The sequence below is a fragment of the Macrobrachium nipponense genome, chromosome 11 (assembly GCF_015104395.2).
Source record: "Macrobrachium nipponense isolate FS-2020 chromosome 11, ASM1510439v2, whole genome shotgun sequence".
In the NCBI taxonomy this organism is placed as follows: domain Eukaryota; kingdom Metazoa; phylum Arthropoda; class Malacostraca; order Decapoda; family Palaemonidae; genus Macrobrachium; species Macrobrachium nipponense.
In genome coordinates, this window is record NC_061087.1 from 46974971 (window position 1) to 47002464 (window position 27494).

Sequence of the window (27494 nt, forward strand, 5' to 3'; positions counted from 1 at the left end):
CATATAAAAAAAATATATAAAAAATTTCAACATTTGGTCAACTTTAACTCGTCAGATATGGTCGAAACCTGCAATTGTAAGCTAATACTCTTACAGTATAGTAATATTCAATCATTTGTCTTCATTTTGAAACAAATTGGAAGTCTCTAGGACAATATTTAGATTTATGGTGAATTTTTGAAAAAAATATTTGTTTATGTCCGCGCGTTACGAATTCATGCATCATTTTGTGATAATATTTTCTCTGTGTTGCTTTGATCGTTTTACAATGTGGTATATACCAAAATGATCGCAATTTAGTGTACATTACAACGAAAAAAAATTAACTCGTTACCTTTAACCGTTTTGCGCAAAGCGCGATTTGAATACAATTATATATGAAATTTTGTTTTCGCGCTATCATATATCGCATTATTTATATATGATAATTATAATTTTTTTCATTTCTGATGGCTGCGTACTAAACTTCAGGCAACGACAAAAAAAGGAGCCAAAAATGAACTCTTAATCTTGAAAACTAAGCGCGCTGTGATTTTTTGAAAAAAATATTTTTTCCTCTTCGGCACTCACTCCGAGACCCCCCCCCCGGCACACGGAAGACGATTTTTAATATACCCCTTCGGCGTTTAAGGGTTAAGAGTAAAATCTGTATGGAAATTTTAAGTGTATGCTATTTTACCCTCTGCAAACATTATGTATGTATACATACGTGTTTTCTTTACTCTTTATTTTATGACTGACTTATGAAATGTACCTAGTGATAGAAAGAAAACATCTTTTACCCTGATGGAAAAAGAAAATGGCATCCCATGAATTAGGAGAAACGTTAGTATATGTACGAAAATGTATAAGTATGTACGTACATAGTAGTAACTATAACTGTTTTTATGCCAACCATTTACAGTATTTCTTTTTTAAGGATATTGTATTAAACTAACTTTTAAATAAAATTACAGTAACTTTAATTTCATTTAAAAGTTAGCCTAAAAGGGAGCATGATTAGGGTCATATTTAGTGTTCAAACTCTAAAAGCAAGCATTTATTAGCAGTTTTAGACCGTGCCAAACTTACATGAAACTTCCCCTTGCTCGAAGGGGTCTGGAACCTAACCTCGGGTAAGTTCGGGGTATTACTGTATCTTTTTTTATTGTACAAATTAGCTCTCCTCAACCAAATACAACCATGGGGACCACTAAAGGTAATAAAGAAAACACTCTAGGTGACATTACAGAATTGTCCCCTAATCCTCCAATTCCTTTAGATCCTCCTGTTGTATCAGTTCGGTTGACAACCTTTGGCAAGACTATGATCAGATGGATCACTCATCAACCTTTGTTGATGACCACTGCATCTTCCCCAGGTGATGTTTTGTCTGGCTCAGATGATGACTGCTATGTACTATTGCTAGCAAGTCAGTTATAATAGTAGACACCTAGAGGGAAATTATCTTGGTGGTGTAAATGATAACATGAAAGTCTTTAATATGTACGTTCTAAGGATCAGATTAAAACTCAACTCCGAAGAACGTTTTGAAGCCTAAATTGAATATATGGGGAAATGTTGTGCAAAAAATGCTTTGAAGTTTTAAAGCATCAAAATTATTTGAAATTAAGGAAAAAGTGAAGCTGTTTGATATAAGAAATTTTGATAAGAGGAAATGAGATTTCATCCCAAAAAAGCAATATGATAAAGACACAAACATCATTAGACATATGAGGACTCCTATTTGGCATGTGCATTGTAAAGAAGGGAAAAACAACTTTATTAAAGCCTGGGAAAACCGTGAAGAGAAAGTAGATGGCATTTCTGAGAGCAATATCAAAAGATATGGTAAGAAGCTTTGGTCAAAGCAGTACATCATAGCCAAAGAAGACTTCTTTCCAAATTTCAGGTGGATGATAAAACCTGTGTGAGGGGAGTTGCATACAATAGAGACCTTAGTGATTTTAATGAAAAAGAGATCCTAGAAAGATGCCCTAAAGATATAATAGCTGTAAAGAAATTGAAAGGCACAAATAATGCCATTCAGCTAACTTTTAATTTATCATATCTCTCTGACTATGTGAAGATCAGTCTTAATAACCTGTGAGTGAAAACATTCAGGCAGCATCCAACTCAGTGCAATAAGCGCTTTAAGTATGGTCATGTCAGTACAAACTGTAATAATGATGCTTGGTGCTGTATTTATTGTGACATTCATGATATAAGTACAAAATGCAAGAAAACTCACTTCTACTTTAACTCTCAAGGTGTTCATTCTCCCAACTGGAGACAGTGTCCTTTATATAAATTTAATCAGGACATACTTGAAATGGCAAAATACACTAAGAAAAATAATAGAAAATAAAAAAAATTCTAGTAAATATCCAGCCCTGTCTTTCATCTAAAAGTAAAACGGGTATGCAGAGGTAAACTAACATGCTGCATGTTAAAGTAAAATCCCTGAAATCAGAAAACAGTTGTTTCCTGGTTCATTTTACTAATGTAAACATACCTCTCTCTCTCTCTCTCTCTCTCTCTCTCTCTCTCTCTCTCTCTCTCTCTCTCTCTCTCTCTCTCTCTCTCTCTCAAGTATGATATATTATTATGGCTTAGACATACATGGGATATTAAAAATTTAGTCAATAATGATAATTAACTTTAAAAATGCAATTCACACTTAATATAGCATACAGAAATATTTTAAGGAATTTTATACTGTATATGGGAGAGGCTGCATTATATAAAGTTCTCAGGCATAGTGATAAGAACTTTAAATGTTGCCACTTAGCACATGAGCTTTGTTAAAACCTTGGTTGCCTTTACATACTTCTATAAAACCTCTGTTGTGTTTACATACTTCTACCCACCAGAGTTTTCGTTCAAATGGATGACAAGATAATTTTGAAAAGGATGACATTCATAGTCCATTTATCACAAGTTTAGTTAACATTTGACGGTGGAAAGTCTAGTGACTCTAGTCATATCATGCTTTTTCTTTAGATTCCATTTCTTTGTGTATGTTTCATTTTAATAAGAGTGACATTCTTACACTTCAAGATTTTTAAAACTTGATATTGCACTTTTCATAAGAGTGATGCTCTTATACTTAAAGGTTTTTAAAACTTGAATTTGAACTTTTCATAAAAGTGAGGTTCATACATTTGAAACTTTTTAAATTTGAATTTTAACTTTTCATAACAGTGAGGCTCTAAACTTGAATGTTTTTAAAACTTGAATTTCCACTTTTCATAAGTGAGGTTCTCACACCTGAATGTTTTTAAAAATTGAATTTGCACTTTCCATAAGAGAGAGGTTCTAACATTTAAGGTTTTTAAAAGTAGACTTTCTTCTTCATAAGTGACGTTCTTACACTTGAAGGTTTTTAAAAAGGGATTTTGATGAAGGAAAAATCTATTTCTGGGCAAGGGTTTGTGTCGCCCAGTGAAATAATCCCTTAAGTTCATTATTTCTAGGTAAATGATACTAACATTACCAGAGAAAAAATAAAAATAGGGGGATGTCAGAGTAACTGACTCGCTCACCCTAAATAAAAAGAGGGTGTCGGTATGGAGCTGGGGCAAGTGAGACCACTACCACGAACCTCTTGCCATTTAGAATTCTCCTTCATCAAATCCCCCTCCTGAGAGAGCTGATACACGGCCGGCGCTGGCGACTACTACTACACTACCTACCACACCGACCGCAGCACCCCTGGTGGCCATCCTTGAAGTTAGAGGCCAATCTTGGGCGCAAGGGTGGGAAAATAGGGGGGGATTTCACTGGGCGACACGAACCCTTGCCCAGAAATAGATTTTTCCTTCGTCAAAATCCCTTTTCTGGGCTCAGTTCGTGTCGCTTCGTGAAATAGTATCAGAGAATTAGCACAAGGTTGGAATAACAGATAAACACAAAAAGGGTCTCAATAAAACGAAGAAAATAAAGAAATGAATATAATCTAGTTGAAAACTTACAAGTTATCATAATTAATGTTAACTTAACCTACTGAATCCATCTTAACATACAATTGGACTTAAAATTAGACTTAAACTAACTTATGATAACTTAGAACTAGATTTATGCAAATATATACAAGTGAGGTTCATTAGTACAAACAAGGGAGGGACATTCACTAAATTCTTAAATTCTTAAGACTCATGTTAAATATCATAAATACATCTTGGTGTGCTTCCCTAGCATAAAAATAAGGGAAACAACATCGATTAGTTACAGTCAGTAATCAATATTTACAGTTGTGAGTGCCCCTAGCAAAAAATAAGGGGCACATCACCATAGGTAGCCTTTTAGGCAGCTAAGGCTGAAGAACCCAAATGAGCATGACGGTAAGGTTAGTTGCATTGTTAGTGAGGCTGGTAGAAAGGAGATCTGGATCTTCGACTACAACTACTGGGCAGTGTCAGGGGAAACTATGTTTCCCGCTGCCACTGCTGGAAATTTAAGAGATTCCAAGGACTTTAAATAGTGACGCTTAAAAACTGTCGGCAATTTCCAGCCCATGTACTTCTTTAAGTCATCGCAATTCATATGCTGGAAATAATTAATAGAGGTGGCTACTGCCCTGATGTCATGGGCTTTAGGGAATGAATCAGGATTAGCTTGTTTGATAAAGTAAAGGATTTGTTGTCTAATCCCTTTTATTGAAATAGTACCACCTTTATCCCTCATAAAGAGGGGGCCTGAGGATCTAGATGATGTCTTGGACAGATAGGCTCTTAAGGTCGTCACCGGACAAAGAGAAGGGTCTTGTGGAAGAGGGAGGACCTTCCAAGGGGCCCATCTCATTAAGGGGTCCTCATTCTTTGCCAGAAAACTACGATCTGGAGATAGTAAGACTTCTCCTGAGGGGAGGAATTCTACATGTCCAGCATCTCTGGAAAGGGCCGACAGTTCTGATATCCTGGCTCCTGAGGCCAAGCTTAGCAAAAATAATGTTTTCCTCAATAACATTAGATAAGTACATGAAACGTTGTCAGTATCTGAAGCCAGTTTGAGAACGTCATTCAAGAACCATGAAACCGAACTAGGCCTTTCTGAAGGTCTGAGCCTAGCACAGGCTTTAGGGATAGACGTAAAGTAGGAGTCTGTTAAGTCTATCTTAAAGCCAAACTGGAAGATTTTCTTTAAAGCAGACATATTAGTGGTAATAGTACTAGCTGCTAAACCTTTTTCAAACAGGGATCTGAAAAAGGATATAGCTAGATTAACTGTCATGGTTCGAGTGTTTGTTTCCTTCAGGAAATTTGCCAATTTCTTTACAGCAGCATCATACTGACATAAAGCTGATTCCCTCTTATCCGATTCTAAGAAAAGAATATTCTGGGGATCGATATTTGCATCTCTCTTAGCCGCAAACTTCATGAAGTCCATAAAGTTAGGGTTTTGAGAATTCCTGAGGAAGCAAACACAGTCCTCATTTGTACTGACTGAGATAGCCTGGGATTGGGAATCCATCGAGGTCGGAGACCCAATTCTAGGAGGAGAGGATACCAGTTGCTCTTGGGCCAATCCGGGGCTACTAGAGCTACTTGTCCCTTGAACGTCCTGAGTTTGCTCAGGACTTTCAATAGGAGATTCACTGGAGGAAAGATGTAAATCTTCCTCCACTGATTCCAATCTATGGACATGGCGTCTATGGCATAAGCCAGAGGGTCTAGGTTGGGGGCCACATAGCAAGGAAGCTTGTGGTTCACTTGAGATGCGAAAAGATCTACTTGGAGACCTGGGACCTTTTGGCATATCCACTGGAATGAGCGCTTGTCCAGGAACCACTCTGATTCTAGAGGAACTGATTGGGACAGGGCGTCTGCTATCACGTTCCTTACTCCCGCCAGATGGGTGGAGGACAGATGCCATTTGTACTTGGTTGCTAGAGAGAAAATGGCTATCATGACATGGTTCACATGTTTTGACTTGGATCCTCCCCTGTTGATGCATTGCACTACTACTGCGCTGTCCAAAACCAGCTTTATATGGGAATTCTTGGCTGGTAGAAGTCTCTTCAGAGTGAGAAATACTGCCATGGCTTCTAATATGTTTATGTGAAGCTGGCGGAACTGAGGTGACCAAGTCCCCTGAACCTTCTTGAATTGGGAGTATCCTCCCCACCCGCTTAGAGAGGCGTCCATATGGATAACCAATGCCGGAGGAGGGAACTGGAGAGGAACTGATTCGGACAGGTTCTTGGCCTCCGCCCAGGGACGGAGACGTTTGCGAAGAATCAGCGAGATTACTGACAACTTGTCTCGAGATTTGACATTTGCTCTTGAGCGCCAAACTCGATTTATATCCTTCAGTTTTGCTTTCAACAGAACGTCTGTGACTGACGCAAATTGGAGGGAACCTAGGATCCTTTCCTGGTTTCTCCTTGACGTTTGTTTGCATTTGAGGAATTGCCTTATTGACTTGGCTATTTCTTTCCTTTTGACCAATGGAATTGACAGAGTGTGGGAGTTCAGGTCCCACTGAATGCCGAGCCACTGAAAACGAGACTCTAGCATAAGCCTGGATTTGGTCTTGTTTATTTGGAACCCTAGATGTTCCAGAAGTTGAATTACTTTGTCTGTGGCTTTGAGGCATTCCTCGACGGTTGCTGCCCAAATGAGCCAATCGTCGAGGTACGCTACTACCATTATCCCTTGTGATCTCAGCTGTTGGACCACTACTTCCGCTATTTTCGTGAAGACCCTGGGGGCTACATTCAGCCCGAAGGGCATCACTTTGAAAGAGAATGCCTGGTCTCCCAACCTGAAGCCTAGATATGGGCGGAAGTGCCTCGCGACTGGGATATGATAGTATGCGTCTGTAAGATCGATAGAGGTGGTGACAGCCCCACGGGGAAGTAAGGTCCGCACCTGCGAGATAGTCAGCATTTTGAACTTGTTGCAACGAATGAATAAGTTTAGACGGGATAAGTCTAAGATTATTCTTCGTTTTGTTGAGCCTTTCTTTGGCACGTTGAACAAGCGTCCTTGAAACTTTAAATGTTTGACTCTTGATACTACCCCTTTCCGAAGGAGCTCTTGCGCATACTCTGTCAATTCCTCTGTTGGTAGCTGAGGGAATGTTTTGGATGCAGGAGGACCTTTGATCCAACTCCATCCCAGCCCTTTGGACACGATACTCTGTGCCCAACTACTGAATCCCCACCTGTGACGGAAGAGAAACAGCCTCCCTCCTACCTGAGGGTGCTCACTGGGACTGTGCAGGACGTGCTCCGCGTCCTCCACGGAAGTGTTTGCCTCTGTTGGTTGCCCTTCTGCCACCCCTCTGGTGAAATGCACCCCTAGCCCTGCTTCCCCTTCCAAACCTATTGATGGCTTGGAACGCCTGGCTTTCGAATACAGGATTGAAAGCTGGGGAAACAGTGTAGGAGGTCGAGGGCTGGTTTTGTGGCGTCAACAGGAGGATGGGCTGGTTTTGGCCCTTGGAGGTCGCCGGTTGCACGGGTTGTGGAACCAGGACTGCCTGGACGAATTGTTGCTGTTGCTGAGCTTGGAAGGCCGGGTACTTCCTAGTTTTCTTCAGCTTCTTAGAGCTAGAGGGGGTGCTTTCTGGCTTCCTTTTGCTAGAAAGACCCCAGCGGACCCTAAGGCTCTGGTTGAGCCTGGTTGCTTTGTGATGCACTTCGTTCACAGCAGCTTCAGGAAAGAGATCAGCTCCCCAGATTGAAGATGACAGCAACTTATTCGGCTCGTGCTGTATAGTAGCTTCCTGCAGGACATGTTTCCTGCAGTTCCGTCTTGCTACTACAAACTCGTACAGATCCGACTGTACGGTCTGTGTCTGCGCTTTAGCCAAGAGCTTAAACAGAGGCTCCGTACCATATGTCATGGCGGCAACCTCTGTCATCACCAAGGCATTAAGCGTCCTCCCTAACCTGGTCCTTGCTTCAAACTCAGCTTGGATTAGGTTATCTGGTAGTCTCGGGAGTCTCTCCCCGAGCTGTTCGATAGCACAGTCCGGTTTGAGTTTCCCTACGGTAAAGGTCGCCGGAAGGTCTGCCCAGAGGTCCCCAAAAGCTGGGAAGAGTGGGGACGTTGGGTCCAACTCCCTCAGTTGAGGGAGAGGCTCATCTTTCATAGCGGCCTGTATAATAACTTCAGCAATCTTTGTGGTGAAGGGGAGTGGTGCCTCATCCTCCGTCGCAAAGATTGTGAATGGGCTCTTGAATGCTTGAAGCTTGGTATTGGTGCAATCCCAATCTTCAAGGCACCTCACCCATTCCCTCTGAGCCTGTTCCCAGCTGTAAATTACAGTCACTTTAGGGATCTTATCTTCCCTATTTAGAGCTGCTTCTGTCAACCTAGCGTATCCCATGAAAGGTGGTTGCAGATCGGCGGGGTGGAACTCGAAGTCCTCGATACGACAAGTTCCACAGTCTGGGATAGAGATCATTCCGTCCTTGAAGGGTGCGAAGGCTGCTACCCTCCAAGGATTGCACATGGTGAATGAGGGAAGAGTATTATAATCAGGCATAGGAGGTACTCTGGCGCCTGCTAGAGGAAGAACTGCTGGAGGATTCTGGCTAAGACCTGCTAGCCGGTTCTCCTGGTCCGTCAGCCGATCCGAAATGTTCTGGATTGACTGACCGGACTGCGCGAACGAGGTGGAGATCCGGGCAAGCATCTGATCGAACATGGTGTCCATCATTGCCCCTACCATGTTCCCCACCTGTTGCATGACCCCTGCTGTAAAGGAGTCGGGATCGAAGGGACCAGAGGTACTGGCCTCAGCAGGGGTCTTCGGACGAGCTCCGGTAGATGAAAGTACTGGCTTGGCGGGAGCACGGACCTTCTCTTTAGAGGACTTGCCCCTAGACCCTTTGGAGTGCGAAGAGGAAGAAGAAGTCTTCGCTTTCTCTGCTCCGGGATGGTGAGCCGGAGCCTTATGAGAAGAAGAGGCTGAAGTCTTCTTGGAAGACGACCTCTCCAGGGTCTTCTGCTCCCGTTGTCCCTTCACTTTAGGGACAACTGAGGCCGCAGACGTCCTAGCCGGAATTTCCGATTCGGTAAAGCATTGGAAGGAAGAAGAAGATGCTAAAGGAGAAGATCCAGAAGCGCCCAAGGGAAACCCTTGAGCGCCCAACAAACCCACCTCAACTAACAACTCACCTCCACCTACCGTCATGGGTTCTACGTTCAAGTCCAGGGTTGTGACATCCGCCGTGATCTCCGGAGCTCCCCCTTCCGCCAAGGCCTGCTCCACTTGCAGCTGGATGGCCGAGATAGCCGGAGCTGCCGCAACGGGGTCGACGTAGCCGGTCGACTTGCCACCTGGGAAGATCCGGACAGCCATGTTCTTGTCAAGAATATACGGCTGCCCCTTCGGTGCGTTCTTCCCGAAGCCACCTACCCAGGCTTTCAGGGTGGCCGACGTGGCATCCTTCACAGCGGCAGCCTGAAACAAAGGGTCATTGTAGTCCTTACAACGAAGCCCCGGAGATATATCATTAACACTTAAGACTTTTTGGTCAACTATAGCAATATTAAACAAAGATTATCTGATAGTATATACCAAGAAAGGATAATATCTATGTCGGTATATACTTACTCCGTCCGAAAACTGTTCCACAAGCTCATAGCATATGGAGCAGGTTTCGTGATGCCACACGATCAGATCATTGTGGCGGACAGCACAGAGAGCGTGGGTCCGGCAGACCTCATGCCCACAAGGGTCTTGCAGGATGGCGTTACACCCCGCCTCCTGACAGTTGGTAGCCTGTAAGTGAACAGATACATGAGTACCAGCATATACTAACAGGACTACTCAGGTATGGTGCTCCGCTGCATGCCGGAGTAGAGTAAATTTTGGGCATAATCCTCCCCTGTAATCCGTGTGAGAGAGTCCATGGGACTCGGTAAACTGGTTAGAAAAACTCCGGTACACACCGGAGCGAAGATTTCTGTCAAACCAGATACCTACTCATACACATATAGTACACCGAGGTGAGGGTACGACACACCGGAGAACGTGAGAAGATTACCCATAAAGATAAACAAAGTACATAAAACTAAGACAAAACAAATAATATTTTAAGTAGAGCTTAGCTCCACCATAGGACTCTTCTGCCAACCCACGGAACGCCCGGATGGTGAGCGGGTGCTCCGCTGGAAAATGAAAGACTACAGCCATATACAGGGGAAGCATGTAAGGTCTACTCTGTATTCCCCCCCGAAGAGCTGGCGGAGTCACCTATACGTATAATGATATGGGGGGGGGGGGGGGGGACCGGAGAACAATAAAGAACGCCGGAGAAGGTCTGACGCGAGCCGGTGGGGTGGCCAACCCCATCCAAACATGCTGGGACCTCCCTGAAGCTCAAAGAAAACTAGACCCGTCCGACAGGACCCCCCATAAGTCCCAAACTCCCGTATCCCCCCTGGTAGGGAGGAAGAGGGGAGGGGTGCCCGGATGGTCGCCATAGTGACCGTGAGCGAGCGAGGACTAACCCTCCCTCCACATGGGAGGAAGGGAAGGGGACTGGGACCAGGGCGATCAGCTGGCTCAACGCGAGCGCAGGTGGACCACAAGGCGATAATGCAAGAGAACATAGCCTAGGCTAAACTGATCGTCCCTAACATGCAACCCACAAATAAATACATCGTAATAAATAAAAATGGAAGGGAAATCACGAGTGGGAGAAAATAATATCGATAAAAGATTGGAATAATCACCCACACGCCTAAACACGTAGACAAAGGGACATGCATGCATGAACACTAATCTAAGGCACAGGCAAAGGATTTCCGAATAGTACGATGTAAAGCGATAGAATGAGTAGAATCTTCTGTACCACGTAAAAATAACTCTTGATAAGAGTAAATATACACACGGAATAGATACCACGGTATGGGAGACCGATGTAGCTAACCGAACATGAGGCGAGCCGGCAAGGCGAGCCATGCGCCATACCAGGAGACTATTATTGGACCTAAAAAACGGTAAAAACAGCTCCTGGCTGGCTAAAACTAGTATATAACCTTTCGGGGTACTTAACTTAGCTGCGGCGATAGCTTGAAATTCCATCTCGAGCAAATAAATCCCAAAAAGGTGCACAAAAACACAGAGCAAATACTGGCACGTGCGTACAGAAGTTCGTTAAAGAAAAGGATGGCCAGCAGGGGCGCTGCGGTCAGCGTGGTAGGTAGTGTAGTAGTAGTTGCCGGCGCCAGCCGTGTATCAGCTCTCTCAGGAGGGGGATTTAATGAAGGAGAATTCTAAATGGCAAGAGGTTCGTGGTAGTGGTCTCACTTGCCTCAGCTCCATACCGACACCCTCTTTTTATTTAGGGTGAGCGAGTCAGTTACTCTGACATCCCCCTATTTTTATTTTTTCTCTGGTAATGTTAGTATCATTTACCTAGAAATAATGAACTTAAGGGATTATTTCACGAAGCGACACGAACTGAGCCCGGAAAGTAGAATTTGCAGTTTTTAGAAGAATGAGGTTCTAACACTTAAAGAATTTTATAGTTGAATTTGCACTTTTCAGAAGTGAGGTTCTAACACTTGGAGGTTTTTAAAGCTTGAATTTGTACTTGTCATAAGAGGGAGTCGAATTTGCACTTGTCATCAGAATGAGGTTCTTACGCTATAAGGTGTTTAAAAGTAAAATTTGAACTTTTCATAAGAGTTAGGTTCTTACACTTGAAGGTTTTTAAAACCTGAATTTGCACTTTTCATTAGAGATCACTTTCTTACACTTGAAGGTTTTTAAAACTTGAATTTGAACTTTTCATAAGTGTGAGGTTCTTACAATTGAAGGTTTTCAAAACTTGAATTTGCACTTTTCTTGAGAGTGAGGTCCTTGAAGGTTTTTAAAAGTTGAATTTGCACCTCTCTTAAAGGAGTGAGGTTCCCAAAACTGAAGGCCTTTGAAAGTTGAATTTGCACTTTTTATAAAAGTAAGGTTCTAACACTTAAAGGTTTTCAAAAGTTGAACATAGACTTGATGGTTTTTAAATGTTGAATTTACTCTTTTCATAAGAGAGTTCCTTACACCTGAAGCTTTTTAAAAGATGATTTTCACTTTTCAAAAGAGTGAGATTTTAACACCTAAAGGTATTTGAAAGTCGAATTGCCACTTATCATAAGTGAGGGTCTTACACTTGAATGTTTTTAAAAGTTGAATTAGCAATTTTATGAGAGGTTCTAACACTTGGAGATTTTTTTAAAAGTTAAATTTCCACTTTTCATAAGGGAGGTTCTCACACCTGAAGATTTTTTAAAAGTAGAATTTTATTTGCTGTTTTCAGAAGAGTAAGGTTCTTAAACTTGAAGGATTTTAAAACATGAATTTGCACTGCTCTTGAGAGTGAAGTCCTTACACCTGAAGGTTTTTAAAGTGGAATTTGTACTTTTTTATGAGAGTGAGGTTCTAACACTTAAAGGGCATTGAATTTTGAATTTGCACTTTTCTTATGTGAGGTTCTTATGCTTAAAAGATTTTAAAAGTTGATCTGCACTTTTCACAAGAGTGGGGTTCTTACTCATTAAGGTTTTTATTCCTTATAACAGGACAGGCTGAACATATATTAAGCATACCCTCAGAATGGGCAAACTTAAAGGTTGACCAATTTAAGAAAAAAAACATAATTGGAAATAGGAAAGTATGCGAATGCACATGATGTAAGTAAAGTAAATTCTAAAACTTTCTGTAACTTCAATGGGAAGCTGAAAGTGAATATTTGCAACCTTGTCCATGGTCTCTTTTTCCAAAACACTCGTAAATTTCACCAGTTATACATTTTTTTTCTAATTTTTTTATTTTATTTTATTTTGTAAAGTATCATTAGAGTGCCACTCAATATTATAACAGATAAAAACTAAAATCAGTAGCAAATTCTGAGTATATTTTTTTGCTAAATTTTTATGAGGTCTACTGAGATGAGGAGATGCAGTAACTTTTTGTAAGGTATAGAAGATTTTTCTAAGGTTTCTTTGCAAAATTACAATTATAACTGACGTGCTGTAATAAAAGATAAGAACTGAAACCTACAGCAGTCCCTGTGTATAGTATATTTATGAGCAAATAAATAAAAATACATCACGGGATAGAGAGTTACAACACATTCCCCCATAAATCTCTAGGCATACTGATCACACTCTGTCCTGTGCTGAGTTAGTACAGTTGCCATTAGTCATTTATGTGTCACTGAAGTGATATGAACATTTTTCCTGCTAAATTCATCCAAATTAATACTCATATGAGTTGGCCTGTCCATCACTCAAAACCTAATATAGATATACTCATATGATGATGGCCATCCATTAAGGTTAAAAATTGAATTTGCACTTTTCATAAGAGTGGGGCTCTAACCATTAAAGGTTTTTAAAAGTTTAATTTACACTTTTCATAAGTAACGTTCTCACATTTGAAGGTTTATAAAACTTAAATTTGCACTTGTCATAAGAGTGAGACAAATTTCACTTGTCATCAGAGTGACATTCTTACACTAAAAGGTGTTTAAAAGCAAAATTAGAGGTTTTCATAAGAGTTAGGTTCTCCAAATCTGAATTTGCACTTTTCGTAAGCGGTGTCGTTCTTGCACTTTGAAAGTTTTAAAGCTTGAATTTGAACTTTTCATAAGAGAGAGGTTCTTACACTTGAAGGCTTTTAAAACTTGAATTTGAACTTTAAATAAGAGTGAGGGTCTTACACTTGAGGGAGTTGAAGGTTTTTAGAACTTGAATCATAACTTTTCATAAGAGGTAGGTTCCTACACTTGAATATTTTTAAAATTTGAATTTGCATTTTTCATAAGAGAGAGGTTTGACACTTGAAGATTTTTAAAGCTTGAATTTCCACTTTTCATAAGTGTGGTTCTCATGCCTGAAGTTTTTTAAAAGTTGAAGTTGCACTTTTCATAAGAGGGAGCTTCTAACACTTGAATGTTTTTAAAAGCAGAATTTGCTTTTCATAAGTGAGGTTCTTACACTGGAAAGTTTTTAAAAGTAGAATTTGCAGTTTTCAGAAGAGTGGGGTTATAACACTTAAAGGTCTATATTTCAATTTGCACTTTTCATTTCTGAGATTCTTAAACTTGAAGGGTTTTAACCCCCAGAACCCGGGTATCGTATATGTATATATGATCACACACAGTTTCGGGGCAGTGGACAGGTATCGTACATATACGATCAAGATTTGGCGCCATATAGTTTGAACGAGTTTTGCATGAAAAAATGTTCCTAGTTCCATATATCACTATTGGCAACTCTTCAGATCACCTTATAAGAGTGTGAGACTGTGAGTGAGCTGGAAAGCCCTCAGTCTTGCTCGAGGTGATAAGGGGGAATGTGGTCACAAATTCCCATCCAAGGATGCGTTCTAAATATTTTGCTATGAATATGGTAGGAATTTGTTCCCACTTTTATTATTTTTCTTTGATGATATTGCTGAAGCTGTACTTTCAATTTGACAAAATAAAATAAAAAAATATTAGAAAGAACACCTAAAACTTTGTAAAATTAGTATGTTTTATGGCTGTCATAGGGAAAAGAGGCCCGCAAGGGTTGGGGAATATTCAACTTCCCGTAGAAGGTACAGATATTTTTTTAGAATTTTTTTCTTATACCATGCAAATATACATATCTTCCTCTCTCCATTCATGAGTTTTTTTATAGTTTTTCTTTTAAATTGGCCATCCTTAAATTCAGCCTGGTAATGGATGCATGTGTATGCATTAGCGTATACTATTAGCCCAGACTGTGGGGGTTAAAACTTGAATTTGCTCTTTTCTTTAAAGTGAGGTCCTTACACTTGAAGGGTTTTAAAGGTTGAATTTGCACTTTTCATAAGACTGAGGTCCTTGTACCTGAATGCTTTTAATAGTTGAATTTGCACTTTTTATAAGAGTGAGGTTCTAACAATTAAAGGTTTTTAAAATTTGAATTTGCACGTTCCATAAGTGAGGTTATGCTTGAAAATGTTTAAAAAGTTGAATTTGCACTTTTCATATAAGTGAGGCTCTAACACAAAGATTTTCAAAAGTTTAATGTCCACTTTTCATAAGTGAAGTTCTCACACCTGAAGGCTTTTAAAAGTAGAATTAGCAGTTTTGAGAACAGTGTGGCTCTTACCCTTGTAAGTTTTTAAAACTTGACTTTGCACTTTTCTTGAAAGTGAGGACCTTATAAGTGAAGGTTTTTAAAGGTTGAATTTGCACTTTTCATAAGCTATTAAACACCTGAAGGTATTTAATAGCTGAATTTTTTTATAAAAGAGGTTCTAACACTTAATAGTTTTTTAAAACGTAAATTTGCACTTTTCATAAGTGAAGTTCTCATGCTTGAAAGTTTCTAAACTTTGAATTTGCACTTTAATAAGAGTGAGGTCCTTATAATTGATGGTTTTTAAAGGTTGATTTTGCACTTTTCACAAGTGAGGTTTTAACGCTTGAAGGTTTTTAAAAGTTGAAATTGCATTTTTCATAAAGATGAGGTTCTTACACCTGAAGGTTTTTAACCATTATGGAACAGGCTAAATATATTAAGCACACCCCCAGACAAGGCAGACTTTAAGGTACTAATTGGAAATAGGAAAGTATGCAAATGCAAATGGTGTAAGTAAAAAAAATCTACACATTTTCTGCAACTTCCATGGGAAGTTAAAAGTGAATAATTACAACCTGTGCAGAGCCTGTTTTCCAAAACTAGTAGATTTTACCAGTCATACCTTTTTTTCTAATAATTTTTTACATTTTATTTTGTAAATTATAATTACAGCTCACACAATGTCATAACAGATAAGAGCTAAAATCAGTAGCAAATTCTTAGTATATTTTTTGTAAAATATTTACGAGATTTACCAAGATTGGGGAGATGCCATAACTTTTTATGAGGTACAGATGTTTTTTCTATTGTTTCTTTGCAAAGGTACAATTATAACTGACATACTACGTATATATAATAAAATATAAGAACTAACACCACCAGCAATCCCTGTGTATTGTTTAATTATGAGCAAATAAATAAAAAGATGTCATCTTTCCCGCTAAATTCATCCAAATCGTATGGCACATAATATTAACGCTTATATGAGTTAGCCCGTCCATCACTGAAAACCTGCTATAGATACTCATTAAGGTTTAGAAGTTGAATTTGCACTTTTCTTAAGAGTGAGATAATAACACTTGAATGTTTTTAAAACTAGAATTTGCAGTTTTTGAAGATTTTAAAACTTGAATTTGTGCTTTTTGAATGTTTTGAAACTTGAATTACCACTTTTTTTTACATTTCATACATTTTATTGTTTTTAAAACAGACTCTGCCCTTGCTTGCTTCCATAGTTTTTAAAAAGGTTATATTTAGGTTGTCTAGATTTCTTTCGAATTATGGAATATTTTTACTACCAGTTTACCGAGGTCTTTATAATCGTATTAAAGCAAGAAATATATCTCTAATATTTACCTCCTGTATTGGTATTTTTGAGATTTTTCAAACATTCTTAATTACCAGTTTTTGTGTGCCTCCTGTAATATATTGGAAATTTTGTACTTATTAAACGTACGGATGCTGTGAAGCAAAACATGGATTCTTATTGAAAAGAGCATGGATGATCTTATGTAGATGATGCTTCATATTTTGAATGTTATATTCATCATTTATATTGCAAACACTGATTTTTAGATTGATGCAAGTGAGTTAGTTAAGATATGTCAATATTGAGATTTAGTACGAGTGTTTTAAGAAATGGTAATTTTTCTCCCTTGTATTTCAGTTGTTTTATTTTTTGCCTCTCCTCCACCTCACTCTCAAACAAACACTTTGAGAGGTGTATTCATCATGTTTGTCTATCATATCTTTTAGTTGTCTTCTCTGAAACTTTATTATCGCTGCTAATTATTCCAATTTAAAATTAGTTTTGGCTTAGTCAAGAAACTAAAAGTAAAAGTTTGAGGATGGAAGCTTTATTCGATTTTTATTATTGTTATTATTATATGTTTTAACTCGAAATAAGGTTTCACGCGTAATAGTGCTTAGGGACGTGAGGGTTGTTTAACAGTATAAAACATTCTTTGTGGATTTCGACGGCGCTTATTCGCAGGGTTGCGAATGCTATGCTTGTCACTGGAAAGACAAGTCAGTCATAGTTTTAGCTATTATCTGATCCATACTATACTCGGCAAGTATGATAAACTTATGAAAAGGGAATAATTATTCAAATTATGATTGATATGAAGTTCTACTAGTGGTAATTGGAAACGAAAACGAAATTCAATTGTTCTGATGCATACAGTGGTACCTCGAGATAGGAAAGGCTCAACTTACGAAAAACTCGAGATACGAAAGCTAATATGAAAAATTTTACGGCTCTACATACGAAAATTGCTCAAGATACGAAAGGTTGTTGCTGTAAAGTCCAAGATTCGCCCGGACCACCGATAACAATTTTGAAACTTGCGCGCCACCAACTGAGTAGACTCGCCACCATCCTCCTGCTCTCCCATTGGTTCCTGATGCTAGTCACCGCCATGAGATCCTTCTCTCCTAAAGGTCAGCATCCCTCCCATCATGCATCTACTACGTAGCAGCCTACCTCAGCCACTCGGTACCAGCATCATTATCGTACGCACGCGGTATTCGTTCGTTCTAACGATTTCGTTGTACGTAGTATACTTTATCGTGTTGTGTGAGAACTTTACTCCATACTTATACGTACTACATAACATAATTACGTACAGTATACATATACGTAGTCATGGGTCACAAGAAAGTTGAAATTCACGGAAAGAAGAGGATGTTCTCTTTGGAAACAAAGATGGAGATTATCAAGAAGTATGAAGCTGGTATGCGATTGAGTGTGATCGCCAAGGAATACGGCCGAAATCCGTCGACAATAGGCACCATCCTTAAGCAGAAGGATGCCATCAAAGCAGCTACACCTTCCAAGGACGTCACTATTTTGTCCAGGAAGAGGACCCACGTGCACGACGAGATGGAAAGGCTTCTTCTTGTCTGGTTAAAAGACAAAGAAATCGCTGGCGATATGATAACAGAGACGGCAATCTCCCACAAGGCCAGCGCTATTTTCGGCGATTTGATTGCCCAGGCCGAAGACGACGGAGGGGAAGGGACATCAACGCCAACCCCAGACTTCAAGGCTTCGCATGGCTGGTTCGAGAAATTCCGTTAACGGACTGGCATCCATTCGGTGGTGCGGCATGGGGAAGCGGCCAGCTCGGACACGAAAGCGGCTGAAGCCTTTAAAAAGACGTTCGACGAGATGATGACCAAGGAAGGCTACAGTTCTCAGCAAGTCTTCAACTGTGATGAGACTGGCCTTTTTTGGAAAAAAATGTCTCGTCGGACGTACATCACGGAGGAAGAGAAGAAGCTACCTGGGCATAAGCCTATGAAAGAGAAGCTTACGCTCGCACTTTGTTCGAATGCCAGTGGGGATTGCAAGGTGAAGCCCCTACTGGTGTGTCATTCCGAGACTCCTCGAGCCTTCAAGGCCCACAAAGTGCTTAAGGAGAAGCTTCCAGTGATGTGGAGGGCTAATGCGAAAGCCTGGGTAACGAGGCTTTTGTTCACGGAGTAGGCAAATCTGTGTTTCGGCCCGACAGTGAAGAAATTCTTGGAAGAGAAGCGCCTCCCTCTGAAATGCCTGCTGGTGTTGGACAATGCCCCTGCTCACCCTCCTGGCCTCGAGGAAGATATCCTAGCGGAGTATTCCTTCATCAAGGTTCTTTATCTTCCGCTAACATCACCCCTCTCCTCCAGCCCATGGACCAGCAAGTGATATCGAACTTTAAGAAGCTGTATACGAAACATCTTTTCAAGAGATGTTTCGACATCACCGATACCACAAACCTCACCTTGCGTGAATTTTGGAAGGAGCATTTCGATGTTGTGATATGCATCTGACTCATTGACCAAGCTTGGCAGGAGGTTTTGAGGCGAACCTTGAATTCCTCGTGGAGGAAACTCTGGCCTGATGCCGTATCCGCCCGAGACTTCGAGGGATTCGACGTGGGCGAAGTTGGTGCTGCAGATTCAGAAACATTTGATGATCCTGAAACTGTTTTGCAACCAGATCTTGATGAGATCGTTGCACTCAGCAAGTCCATGGGGCTGGTCATTGACGAGGACGACATCAACGACCTTCTCGAGGAGCCCCAAGAGGAGCTTACGATGGATGACCTGAAGGAGTTGGAGGCCATGCAACATAACTTCGTTCAAGAGGAGTTCTCTAGCAGCGGCGAGGAGGAGGACAACCCTATGACAACGGCAGAAATTAAGGATGTTCTAGCTGCTTTTCATAAAGTGCAATCATTTGTGGAAAAAAGACACCCCGAACAGGCTTACACAGGTCATATGCTTGCGCAGTTCGATGAGGCTTGCCTGAGTCGTTTCAGGAACATTGTGAAAAGTAGGCAGAAGCAATCTTCCTTGGATAGTTATTTTTTAAAGAGGCCTTTAGTAGGAGTAAGCAAAAAGGAAGATCCAATTGATACTAAAAAATAGAAAGTTGAAAGTGGTGATAAAGTTGAATTTTGTGGAAAAAAATACATAAAGTATAAAAAAGTAAAAAAAAATGTAGAAATCAAAAAAAGAATTTTTTTTTTTTAAATTTTAGTTTTTGTAAAGTTAAGTGTTACAGTTTTGTTAATGTGTTTCATAAAGTTTAGTTTATGTATGTTTTCCTTAAATTTGTTTATGTGTTTCATAAAGTAAGTGTAACGTCATATCTGCCGTTTGTCCCTCCTCCCTCTTGTTGCACTTTCGGAGATAGCTCACTCGAAAGGTAAGCTTTCCCACATTTTTACTACATACATACAGTATTTCTTGTATACCATGTACACTAATACACTTTATTTACAGGTAATTATCAGTACGTATTAAGTTAGGTATTGAATGGTCCAAATTGTTGTAGTATTTCATTGTTTATAGGTCAATTTAGCTTTATTATGAAATTTACTGGGGTGTATTAGGAGGGCTTGGAACGGATTAGCCATTTTACATGATACGAAGGCCGCCTCGGAACGGATTAATTTCGTATCTCGAGGTACCACTGTATTTCACTAAAAGTTGCGTTGTTTGTGAGACAGCCGAGAGCTGACCCGAGTGATTTTCATTTCTCACAGATTAATGATAGGTGTGTCAGGCGTAGTTGTAGTGATGTGTAACTTACAGATTGGTAAAAAATACAAAAAAATAGCATTTGCAAGGTTTTAGGAATAAGTTTGAGTTGAAGAATAGCATTTGCAAGGTTTTTACGAATAATTTTGAAAGAAGTGGGAATTAAAATGCCCGGTTTTACATGCAAATTTTTAAAAATTTCCTTTAAAGCTAAAAGGAAGTGATCTCAGTGGTTTCTTATGGTGGGTAGCTACCCTTCCCTCTAGTTTTTAACACGGGATTGCTCATTTCATTGATTGGGGAGCTTGTAGTTTTATATATAAATTCAATCATTCCTGCGTTTCGAATTCCGTTGTGTATTTTAGATCGTGAGCATCCCTTTATTGACTCGAAGTCACGTTTCTCCAGTAAAATGATTAAACTTCGATATAATTTGAACATGTGTCTGCATTAGACGGAAGTCCCCACATTTTTTGATGAACCGAAAATCAAAGTAATTAGCTGATAATATTTTTTCTCTCTTGCCTTGTTGCTGAATGGGAACGCGTTCAGCTCACACATTGTTCACTAGCGGTCGATTACTAGGCTCCGTGAATCAGGCATACTACCAAGTTTTCAGTCGACTGTTTTGGGTTGTAGCTTAGCTGAGAAAAAATCGAGAAGAGGAAGAATGACAGACGTGTGTTTATTAAACCTTCGACTCTTCGAGAAGTATACCATCAAAGCGGAGGGACTGGGGAGGTAATCTTCAGCGCTGGTGAAACCATTCATAATGCATTCTCTTGCTGCTTACACCATTCAGCCAAGAGTTGTTATATCTTGATTTAGTAGTTCACTGAATGCGGCAGGGCTATCGTACAAGTACAAGGAACAAGGATGTATATTGCAAAGACGAAAGTTCTGACCAGGATCCTGTGTCGAATGCCCAGATGGCGTGTCCGATTCCGATGCATGACTCCACATAGCGTGGCGAGGACCGACTGCGGGAGCCTGCCTACTGCCTAGCCTGGCCCCGACTACCTCCGTCCGTCCGTCCACATGAGCGTATTACTAAATTGCCCGCACAATGTACGTACTAACACACGTCCTCCTCGCTCACATGGGTCAGTGCCGCCGACAGTAGTGTGGCTCTCTCTGCCTTGTGAAGGTTGAGCGGTGGAGTGCCAGTGCCAACGGGTCTTAATAATTACAAATCAAGTTTTTATCTTGAGGAGAGAAGAAAGAAGAGGAATTCAACGCTGGTTTTTAGGTGACACTGACACATTGCACTGCAGCTAAGTTTGATGTTGACGATGCTGTAACGCATGCGAGATACTTGTAAACTTTTAGAAGTTAGGATATTTGTCATTCGTATATATTAACTGTCATTGGTTGGAAATTGTATTTTTATGGTTTTACATAAAACTGTTATAACTTGACATTAGCTTCACGGATATTAGTTACAAAAGGAAAGAAAATGGTTCATATAATGCCTCAAGAACAGATGTAAGTTGAAAGCAGGTGTTGTCGAGTTTGTATTTGATATTCATTTTCACTGGCATTGCAAAACCGTAACCATGTGGATAACCCGTTTCCCCAGTGGACGGCAGAACTGGATGTGGCTCCGTGAACTCGTTTTGCTTTGTTTACTATCTTCCATGTAGGACTTCATCTCCATCTATTATCGAGTGATATATATATATATATATATATATATATATATATATATATATATATATATATATTATCAAAACCGCTCGAAAACTTGGTGTCAGAGTCGAGGCAGCCGAGGACGACGTAGTCTGAATAGATCCGGGTTGTTATTGGTGTCGTAGCAATTCAGTTTGTTGGTCTGAGTAACAAGCAGTCAAGATTCATTTCATTCCGTATTCTTCTTCATAGGGGCTTCTCCTTCCATAGCTGACTGAAATAAGCAGTTGTAGTGACGATGTGTGTATGTATGGTGATCCCGAAGACGGCAATTCCAACACATCTCACATAATATGTAAATTGATGCAGGGCAATATCGCTAATGAAACGCGAGTGTGACGTTCAAGAGAGAGAGAGAGAGAGAGAGAGAGAGAGAGAGAGAGATAGGGAAGGGGGTTGGGGGGGGGGGTGCGCGCAGGAGAGAGAAAGAGAGCATGGGTACTGTGAGACATTAATTGCTAAATTGCGAAATGGCATTATGGAGAGTTCTCCAGGGGCAAGAGAATCTCAAAGACGGAGATTTATTCTGGCAGAAGAGAGTGATTTTTTCTTGGACAGTTGAAGCAGTCAAGCTCGCTGGGATAAAATTAGCTTTTTTAGTAAAGGACATCTTGGGGGAATAACTCAGTAATGATATAATCCAGTTGCAATGATGCAAGTGTTCACGACAAATAAAGGTTTAAATAGATGCGGGTGTTGGAGAGAGAGAGAGAGAGAGAGAGAGAGAGAGAGAGAGAGAGAGAGAGAGAGAGAGAGAGAGAGTATTATGCAATCAAAATCTGCGACCAGTGAGATGCAAAGTATCTCTTTCGTCAGTCGGGTCACGGTTCAGATTAAATGTAGTCCCTTGAATGTTGGTTTATATTTTAAGGATTGGTGATTTTTTCTTTATAGGCTGGATAAATAATTACATTTTCTGAGTGGAAAGTTTTTCTCTCAACGGTTCCCATGGAAATCTGCTGCACTCTCAATTTCACGTACAGAACAAAACACGCTCATTTTGATATTATATATACATATAAATTTATTATATTATATATATATTATATATATATATATATGTATTATATATAAAGGTTTTTTTGCCACGAAGGAAAAAAATGAAAAAACGAGTTGGCCGAGTACTTTCGGTCCTATTCGGACCTTTTACTGAGGCCAACTCGTTTTTTTCATTTTTTCCTTCGTGGCAAAAAAACCTTTATTTATACATAGCATCACGTTTTATATACTTCGTGATCAAGTTATTCATATATATATATATATATATATATATATATACATATATATATATATATTATATTATATATATATATAGAAAAATATATATATTATATATATATATGTATATGTATAATTATAATCACACTGACACTTGATGTAAATGCCACACATACCCATAGGGAAAATTAAAACACGGAGTAAATCCTGAATAGTTTCGACTTCATATCTAAGGCCTTATGAGAAGACTGATTCACACCGGGAGAAATTTACAATATATATGCTAGAAGGGCAGTACAAATTTCTACCATAGAGGACCATTAGTCCGCTGAAAATTCCATATATATTTTCATATATATATATATATATATATATATATATATATATATATATATATATATATATATATATATATATATATATATATATATATATATATAATGTGTGTGTGTGTGTTTGTGTGTGAGTGTGTGTCCATATACATATTATATATATGCAATGTTTGTGTGTCGGCGTGTCAGCTGTTGCTCATTCACTTTATCTGTCGACTGTTTTCTGGAGAGTATATTTTGTCAGTGCTTAAGGAAGTTTATTGTGCCAGACCACTTAAAGGATTGCCGTACCTTTATCCTTCTGATTTCAGCGCTGCGCCATGGCCGAGATACCTTCGGCAGAGCGTATCCTTGAAATGGCTTTTGCGTCCATTTTACCCACGAGATTTAGAGAATTGCTGAGCGACATATTTCTTAGAAATTGCGTTTGCCATTTATACAAGGCCTGCGTAGTTGCTGTCATTCATTCATTTGTTTCGTGGGGCGTGGCTGGTCAGTCAGATTCCAGCCAAACCGGTTCTGAGGCTTCAAGTCAGATCGAGAAATAAAAAAAAAAGAACGTGCCAAAGAGTGTTGCGACAAGACAAGCGTCATTTTATGAAGTTAGGCCTTCTCGCTCATGAATACGCTGCTCTTATCGGAAAGTCCATCATTCGCCAGATTTTATGGGCAATGTTAGGGAAAGTTCATGGTTTCGGTGTTCGTGTTTTATTTCTTTGACCTTAATGGCAGTTAGGGTGGAGAAGTGTTAGGATGCACGCGTAAAAAGTTCCAAATGAAACCATTTTGTTTTTCCCGCATTTTTGAAAAATGGAAAATGTCAAGTAGAATTTATTCATCTGCTTTCCTTTCGTCTTGAAGTGGCGGCTTTGGAGAAATTATTTCTTTGTCTCCCTTAAACAATTCAAGTCAAAAGAAAGGCCTTGCCTCGTGCCTGCATGGACTAAACGTGGAAGGAAAAGGCCTCAGTATCGCCCGGGAGGAAAAAAGGCTGAACAATAAGGAACAGTAATTGTATAACCGAATAACTTCCCTTTGTTAGATCCCTTTGCGTCACCTCTGGGTTTCTCGGTTTTGGGTCTTTCTTCTCTTGCAGCCTATTTTTCCATCGTCTATATTTTTATAAATATTATTAATATTATTATTAGAGGAAGTAGTAGTAGATTAGGTAAATAAAATTTCGGCACGATTGGCCTAACTTATGGAATCGCACATTTTGACAAATTGTCGCTTGACTGAAGTACGGAGCGCGAGCCAAGGTGGCTTAGCTCGTGTCATGTGTCAAGTCCGGACGCGAATTAGATGTTATCAGATATGAAGTCGCGTTGTCATAATGATGATATTTTAAAAGGAGTCTTAGTTATCTTCCAAATTTGTTTCACTATTCATTTGTATTGTTTATCTTAATAATCGATACTGCAACCACTGGCATGAAGATACTTCTGCACAAAATCAAATAGCGAATATATTTTATTGTTTGGTATGAAGGCTGGCACTTTCAAGGGTTTGAAGGTTTTCTGTTGGATAGTCCACTTGTGTTTACAGAGTTAAATGCGTCGGGCTTCTTTTACATTGCATTTTTTTTCTCATTTTTCTCCAATCACGTTCATCAGTAAATTAATATTGGCCATATTCATGTCAGTACAGTAGAACTTTCTCGTTGTTGTGTTGCTGTTTTCCTTATTGAAAAGAAATAAAGAAAACATTTCCATGTGGCACTTTCTATCGGTAGGTCAAGTTCGAGCGATTGCATTCAAATGTTTTCCCGCAAAGCTGTGAATAACATTTTGAACACTGACGCAGCTTTACTTTTTTTGCGATAAATTTAAACTTTCCTGGGGCTATTATATAATTCCTGTGTTATGGACTGACTTCCGAAACTTTTGCTGTATAAGAATGATTATGGAACTTTTACACTTAGAAATGAAGTCTAGTTATGCAATCTTTGTTACTCGGTACTTGGTATTTTGATGAAGCACGGAAGAAAAAGTTAAAATATTGCAGTCAGACTTAAAATCGCGGTAAAATTGTCCGAATTGAGATGAGCCATTGCCCATATGTTTGATGAATCATCGTTGCCAGATGCTCGCCGAGAAAGTACTGCAAGGAAGAGCCTACTCCGGGACGGAGAAAACAGGCACTTCTTGTAAAGCAACTCGTCCTTCCTCCCCCGTGCCCGTCCAGACGGCGATCCTTCCACCCATCCACCCACCCACCCACTGTAATCTCCCGTCACCTACCTGCACCCACGCTCTCAGGTTAGGCTGAGCCTTGACACGCCTGACCCTCCATTCCTGCCACCCCCTCCCCCACGGGAGACCTTAGCGCAACTCGACTCTCCTTCTCCTCCTCCTCCTCCTCCTCCTCCTCCCTTCCTGCTCGGTCGTCTGGTGTCATTTCGATGTCTTTTAGCCCTTGGTTGCTGCTCGTTTGACTAGAGAACACTGCGACTGAAGCATTTCAGGGAAGGGCGTGCATTCTCTCAGTGCAAAGTTTTGTCTCACGCCATCTCTTCACTGTATCCTGGTGGACTTTCGCAGTTGGAAAATAGTGTCGATAGAGGAACCACTCATACTACACTATGCAAGAGGCTGTAGGTCTGGGTTGGGGGGGAGTGGGGTAGCTTTTGCCGCTGAGAGAGGATTCGTCTGTGCATGACTCTGGTTTCTTGACGTTTGCTATTTAAAATAATCTCTTCATCTTATTAGACATGAAATCTAGTGATGGTATATGAGTAGTATGGCTCGGTGGCCGACGAAGAGAAAAAAATACCAGAGGAAAATCGGATTGCACTTACCTGAGTGAATGATGCGTCATATTCATGAGAAGCTTTGACCTCAGGAGCTATCTTTTCTCTTTAGCTCCTCAAGAGTTTTTATGGCAGTCCAAGGATGTGCGTAATATGTGAAGCGAGATGTGTCCCACATCTCATTTAGTTTTGCCTTCCTCTTTGGAGCTGCGATACTATTGTTAGATGTTGCTCGTTGACGCTCTGGTGTCATGGCCGCAGTCGTAATGATTCGCCCTTTCTTCTCTGCAAGACTCGATCGACACGCTTCATTCCCTTGGCGGAAAATGACTATGGTGTGATGACTGGTGAGCGATTACACAGAAGCAAGAACGACAACTCAAACGTGGATGATTATATCAGTCTTATTGCAGCAGTGGGTACTACATACAAGGTGGTCGGAGAAAATGTCTATAGCGAAATCTTACCGATAGTTAGTTGCACCAAAGTTACGACATAAAGTTTGACCGTATTTAGCAATCTTCAATAGTCAAAGGAATTTCAGGGCGAGGAACAGTTTAGACATATTTTTAATTCTTTATTTAGTCGTTTTGGTTCACCTCTGGAGCCAATTTATAACAATAAATTCAGTAAACATGCAGACATAAAAATATCATTTATTACTAAAGAAATCATAAGGAAAGGGCAGATAAAACCTTAAAATCTAAAGATTTTTATTGGAAAATTACAAGAAATACATACTTCCCTATATGCACTGGGAAGGAGTTATATCAAGGGTAAGGGAAGTATTCATGTTATTGTAATCGTATTTTCACAGCGGTTCTTTATCGCTGACTGCTGAGAGAGAACTCACAGTTGATAGTTTTCCGTGAACTGACGACTCGGTTCGGAAGGTATTCGTACATATTTTTCGTTCATTTGCTTCTTGAATCTTTGTGTAAATGAAGAATTGCTTTGATTCCGATTAGTAATATTGGCGGCTGTGAAGTACTTTTGTCGGCCCTTTTGTCTTTTTCCTTTATGTTGTTTCCTTTGATATTTGAGTTGACTGTGCCAGTGCTGCTTCAAATGTTGTTTCTGATTCCTTAACCGCGTTTAAGGGCTAGAGACTGAATGGTGAATAAGTACCAGTTTCACTAGTGAATCATTTGCCGACGAAGGAGGTTCACCATACAGAAGAGTAATACTACTTCCTCTGTAAATGCAGGGATCAGAAAATAAATAAAAGTAACCATGTTGTGGGAACCTTGAGAAAATCGGTGGAGACCAAAAGTGGAGGATTATTAATACAGATTACAAGGAATCTGAATTCTATTGGAACCCTTCGTTTTACCTTAGGAAAATTCTGAACCTTGAAAGTAAATTGGAAATTACTTCATGGGAGTGTAATCCTGTGTCAGAACAATCTTGAACTATGGAAAATTC

At 39.9% G+C, this 27494-nt stretch overlaps 1 protein-coding gene across 16 annotated transcripts in view; it reads left to right on the forward strand.

The window, feature by feature from the left end:
- Positions 1–27494, forward strand: part of LOC135205702 (uncharacterized) — a 1031110-nt gene that overhangs the window by 807659 nt on the left and 195957 nt on the right. The window lies entirely within an intron of this gene.